The sequence below is a fragment of the Callorhinus ursinus genome, unplaced genomic scaffold (genome assembly GCF_003265705.2).
Source record: "Callorhinus ursinus isolate GAN/ISIS: 27379988/994484 unplaced genomic scaffold, GSC_fseal_2.0 scaffold20, whole genome shotgun sequence".
NCBI classification, from domain to species: Eukaryota; Metazoa; Chordata; class Mammalia; order Carnivora; family Otariidae; genus Callorhinus; species Callorhinus ursinus.
In genome coordinates this window covers 3109150-3115149 of record NW_027397082.1, presented here as the reverse complement: position 1 = coordinate 3115149, position 6000 = coordinate 3109150, and the positions used below count along the sequence as shown (strand labels likewise).

Sequence of the window (6000 nt, the reverse complement as noted above, 5' to 3'; positions counted from 1 at the left end):
TACCCAGTGTTTCTAACAACTGAATAGCTAATATAAAGTACCGGGTAAGTAGGGCTTGGGCTTACATAAAATTGGAAGTCCATGGGATGGCAGGCCATTTGCTCATAAGAAACCAAGAAAGGTTTCATGTTAGCATCAGTGTGTGGCCCTCTGGGAGGACATCCTTAACTCCAGCCCCCAGTCGATGCACCAGGCTTCAGGACTCTTAGCCCTACATTGTATTAGTTTCCTGCAGCTATCATCACAACTACCATGAGCTTGATGGCTTAAAACAACAGAAACTTAGTCTCTCACAATTCTGGAGGCTAGAAGTCAGAAACCAAGGTGTCAGCAGGGCCATGCTCCCTCCAGAGTCCCTCAGGGAGAATCCCCCCGCCCCTTGACGCTGCCCAGCTTCTGGTGGCGACAGCATTCCTGGGCTTGTGGCTCACAGCTCTGCCTTCACATTGCCTTTTCCTCCATGGGTCTCTCTTCTCCTCTGTGTGTTCTTTATCAGGACATTTGTCAATGGATTTGGGGTCTACCCAGATAATTCAGGACGATCTTCTCATCTCAAAATCCTTAACATAGTTATATCTGCAAACACCCCATTGCCAAAGAAGATCACATCTGCAGGTTCTGAGGGCCACCATTCAACCCACCGTGCACATCCACCCCACAATCCTTACAGATGAACTGGAGCCCAGAAGGTGAATCGGGGTACAGCGTGGACCAGCTTCTGTCTTTTCCTCTCTCGTGACCAGGCAGGGCTTCTCTGAAAACCAGGCTTCATCACAGAAGACTTCCACATGCAAAGAAGCACTTCCTCGTCGCTGTTCAGGATTAACTCCTGTTCTCCGACAGGAAGACAGTGTGAAGCAATTTCTTGCCCTTTAAGGACCATAAACCTCCTTCCTCCTGTCTTTCCACTGCCATTTCCATGCATTTCTTCTCCTCTGGTAATCTTCAAAGCATTTTCCAGGAAACTAGCAGCCTGGTTTCTGATCTCTGGGGAAGGAGTCAGCCATCTGAGGTCTGATTAGTGGGCACAATAGCAGCTCTGCCTGACCCAGCAGAGTTCTGGCCTCACAGGGAAGGGAAGAGTGGACTAGGGAGATTTCCTCTTGGCCTCAGAGTCAAACCATTTTGAAGTTTAACTAGGCGTTTGCCCTGTGGTCAGGGTTGCTATATTTAACAAATTAGAATGCAGGATGCCCAGCTGAATTTGTGTTTCCGATACAGAATGAGTAGTTTTTTTAGTGTAAGTATGCCCCCATGCATTATTTTTGGATCTACTTATAATGCAATATTTTTTTTAATTTTTTAAGGATTTTATTTATTTATTTATTTATTTATGAGAGAGAGAGTGAGCACAAGTGGGGGGAGGAGCAGAGGGAGAAGCAGACTCCACCTGAGCAGGGAACCCAATGCAGGGCTTGATCCCAGGACCTTGGGATCATGACCTGAGCCCAAGGCAGAGCATTAACTGACTGAGCCACCCAGGTGCCCCTATTTGCTCATAAGAAGCCAAGAAAGGCTTCATGTTAGCTCGTAAGAAACCATATGTTCCAATATTTGGAACATACTTATATTTTAAAAATTGTTTATCTGAAATTCAAATTTAACTGAGTATCCTGCATTTTATCTGTCAACCTTATCTATCTATGGCCTTCTCTCCCACCCTTCCTTCCAAAGAGCCTTTGTTTTGAGCCTGCTCTCTGCAAAGTCCTTTACTAGGCCCCAGTAAAGCCAAATGCTCTCCTTCAAGGTATTCACAGCACAGGGGAGGAGACAAGCTGGTCACACATGCCTTTCACACAATGTGATCCATGCCCATCCTAGTAAATGTTCCCACAAACTGTCTGGGTGACACAAAGGCAGGAACAATTCATTCTGTCTGGGGGAAAGAGGAAAAAAGCTTTGGAGAGGTGCAGGGGTGGGGCTCTTGAGCCCAACCTGGATGGACAGGTGTAAAGCAGGCAGGACATGGGAACACACTATATTCTGGGACCGCGGAGATGCCCTGTGGCCGCGGTGGTGAGGGGCCAGCTGTGTGTGTCTCTGGGGGTGCTGGTGGCGTCGATGTCTGGAGCGGAGACAGAAAAGTTTGGAGCCCAGAGTGAAGGGCTCTTTCACCATGCTGAGGAGCTGGGGCTTTCTCCCACCATCGGTCCTGAGAGACTAATATAGAAACAGACACTGGCCACAGCATGGCTGACAGCGTCACTCTGACCATAACCTCCGTAGCAACCTCCCCAGGAAGCCAGAGCACAGCCTCGGCAGCAGTCCGGCCAGAAAGGCCAGGGCTCAGTCGATGCCCGCCAGCTTCCCTATGTCTTGCCCCCGCTTCCAACTCAAGACCAATGACACAAAAGTCCCCATTTCCAGTCATCCACCTCCAACTTCCCCAACAGTCTCCAGTTGGGGCACGCTTAACGTCTTCCCTCTTCCTCCCTATAAAGCTTCCCCACTCCCCTGCCTGCTCTTGAGTTTCTGTTCTAAGTAAATGGCTTGTTTGTTCTCATTTATGTGGTCTCTCTTTCCTCAGTACAGACCATACGTATTGCTTTTTAAGAGAAGGATGGGGCGATGAGAATAGTTAGCTCTGCGGAAACTGGTACTCTGATGTACGGTGTTAATACAACCACAGATGCTGGCGGTATTCACAGCTAGAAAAATCTGCTTTTTGAGGCCCTTTGCAATCTACACACACACAAATTTTTAAATGTTTATATTCACCTGAACACTCCCAAATTCCTTTACATTCTGAAAAGAAGTCTTTGAATCTTTAAAGTGCAGTCTAAAAGCAAAAATATTGTTAAAGTTACCCTTTGTTTTCTTTTTGACTTAATATTGCGTTTCCCCGTTAGCGATTGTCTCATTGACTCCAGCTCATCCGCCCCCATCCTAGCCGTCAGCCATCTGACTCTGAAGCCCCTCCCACTAAAGGGGTGGAGCCCCTTGAGGTTGCACTTGGCCATGTGAGCTGTTTTGGCCAATAGGACATTAGCAGACATGATGCAAGTAGAGGCTTGAGACATGCTTACTCACTGGGGCTTGGGCTTCCACACCCCTGTCACCTCTATGAGAAGATCATGCTCAAGCTAGTCTGCTGGTCACAGAAGGAGGGTAAGGGTCAGGTGGAGAGGAGGCCTAGACCCCTAGCCAAGCACGGTCTAGATTAGACAACAGACCCGTGAGTTAAATAAATGGTTATTTTTCCGATGCATCTGTAATTTTGTGGTTGTTATACGGCACTCTTGTACCAATAGTTGACACCCCTTGATTTCAGAGTTTCAAGAAATTTTTCATTGCCATGAATACGTGATTACTAGCAAATCCGATTGATTGCCTACCCAAATCCATGCCCCCTGCTATTCTTTCTTACTGGTACAGCTTTGATTGTTTTTTTTTTTCTCCCCCCAGGACTTCACCCTTATCCAACCCAGACAAGTGCTTGGAGAAAGTGTCCTCTGCACCCCCAGGGTACAAATCTCCATTGACTGAAGCCAATTGTAGCTTGCTGGTGATTGGATTAAGAAAAAGCATATAGGGGCGCCTGGGTGGCTCAGTCAGTTAAGCCTCTGCCTTCAGCTCAAGTCATGATCCCCGGGTCCTGGGATTGAGTCCCACATCGGGCTCCCTGCTCAGTGGAGAGTCGGCTTCTCCCTCTACCTCTACCCGCCCCCCACTTGTACTCTCTCACTCTCTCTCAAATAAATAAGTAAAATCTTTTAAAAGGAAAGGAAAGGAAAGGGAAGGAAGGAAGGAAGGAAGGAAGGAAGGAAGGAAGGAAGGAAGGAAGGGCATATAACACAGTTATGGCCAATGAAATGTGAGAAGACTGGTGACGGGCCTTCTAGAAAGGCTTCAAACCTTTTTAAAAGAAACACATAAGGTGACACTTCCTTTTTTTATGTCACTAGATTTTTGGAACTGCTGCTACCATCTTGGAACCATGAGGGAAGCCAACAAGAGGACAAAACAATACTCTGAGTTAGACATATGGAGAAGCCATCCCATAGCAAGCCCTTGGAGCTGCCCTAACTTGGAGCTACTTGTTACATCTCTTTGCTATTTAGACCACGTTTCCTTGCAGTTTCTGTGCCTTACAGCACAATTCTTCCTAAATGATTCAGATACTTCCTCAGAAGAGGAAAATCCAAGTGAAGGAGAAGGATGTGTTGATTATCTTTTCTTTCTTTTGGTTTTACCAAGTGATTCGTCACTGGCGCAAAGACTCTAACAAAATCTTTAAAGATGGGGTTAAAAATGGCTGTTCCAATGGATGCCTCTTAGATTTGATTTTGAGGGTTTTCACCATGGCTACAATCTATTATGAGATGACTTCTGGCCTCACCACTGTGACTCTGTGACACTTTGCCCAGTCATATGAGGACCCCTTGAGGACAACTTCAGAACCTTGGGCAGATTGGCAAACACAGGAAGTATTCCAACAAGCGTGGAGTTCCTTGGTGATGGTCCCTCCATCCAAGGAGAGACTCCTGGGTCTATGACCCTTGAGACGCTTGACCTGGCGAAGGTGAAGTTGACCCTTTTTAAATCGTGGCAGCTAAATTATAAAAAGCAAGTTCAATCCACAAGAATGATCCTTCTCCAGCACGTGAGCATATGATACATTTGCTCAGTATGATACATTTCACCTCAGTAAGTAGCATCTTCAGAAAACACATTAAAACGGTCATTAGACTTTATCGAAACTTGCTGATAATTTAGGTAACTTGACTACCTCCCCCTCCTCCCATGCTGTGCTCAGCAGAAACCAGCTCTTGCCAAATTATCATTCATTTTATTAAAACAACACTTCAGGTGGCTCTCTGGACTTGCCAGACTTTCTCCCAGCCCTGGACCACTGCCCTTGCTCTTGCTTTCCCCCTGGAATATCTGTCTCCCATCACGGCAAAATGGCAAAGTGCCTGGCAAACTCCTCACCATCTGGCAATGCAAAATTCTGATGTCGGTTCCTCTCCAAAGCATCACCTGGACCCCTGAGACAACGCAGCATGAAGGGTGGTTGAAGTCGGGCCCACCTGATTTGAGATCCAGCTCTGTCCCCAGTTAGTGAGGTGACCTCAGCAGAGAAACCCAGCTTTTCTGAGCCAGGCCTCAGCTCCTTGTCCTGTAAAGTAGCACCACAATTGCCCCTGCTTGGAGCTCGTGTGGAAATGAGATGGAATCGCGGGTGAGGCCCTGGCACAGAGTAAGGGCTCCATGTATTTTGGCTGGTGTTACTGGATGCCTTCCCATAGAATCATAGAGCTTGACAGCCGGAAGGGGCTTCAGAGTTTCTTCTCAACCTTCAGTGTACAAATGAATCACCTGGGGATCTTGTCAAAACACAGGTTCTGATTCAGTCATCCTGGGGCAGTGCCTGAGATTTGGGTGTGGTTCTTACAAGTTCCATGGCATTGCAGATGCTTTGCTGGTCAAAGAACCTCACGCCAAACAGCAAGGCTAGAGGAGACGTTGAGTTCCTGCTTGCTTTACAGAAGAGGACAAAGCCAAGTCAGGAGTAGAGAAAATCCAGAAGCAAACCTGGTGACCTGGCCATGTGGGCCATGAGAGGGTGGTGAGCTTTGTTCAGGGGCAAGGACGGACAGGCAGATGGTACTAGCCAGACATCAGAAGTCACGTCTTCACATAAGTCCTGAAGACAACAGGACTTCACAGGAGGCACACGGTCTGACGATGGCAAGTGTGGGCCATGTGCCAGCCCTGTGCTCCACGATGCATGGGATACAGAAGTGAATTCTATGAGTGCAAGCTTCAAGGAGCAGAAAATCCGCTCATCTTTCCCATTCCTATTTTCCTAGCTCCAAAGAATCCCAGCTAACACTTATTTACTGCTTAATATGTGCCTGGCATTGTTTGAAGACGTTTGAAAAGCAGCTTTATTGAGATATGACTCACATACCATACAAATCACCCCTTTAAAGCATTCCATTCCGTGGCTTTTAGTATATTCACAGAGTTGTGCAACCGTCACCATGGTCAATTTTA

At 47.1% G+C, this 6000-nt stretch overlaps 1 long non-coding RNA gene across 1 annotated transcript; it reads left to right on the top strand.

The window, feature by feature from the left end:
- The first annotated feature begins 3056 nt into the window (after positions 1-3056).
- Positions 3057-5162, top strand: LOC112830768 (uncharacterized). Its single transcript, XR_003210005.2, has 3 exons — positions 3057-3175; positions 3406-3465; positions 3906-5162. It is a non-coding gene; the product is annotated as an uncharacterized lncRNA (long non-coding RNA).
- The last annotated feature ends 838 nt before the right edge of the window (positions 5163-6000 follow it).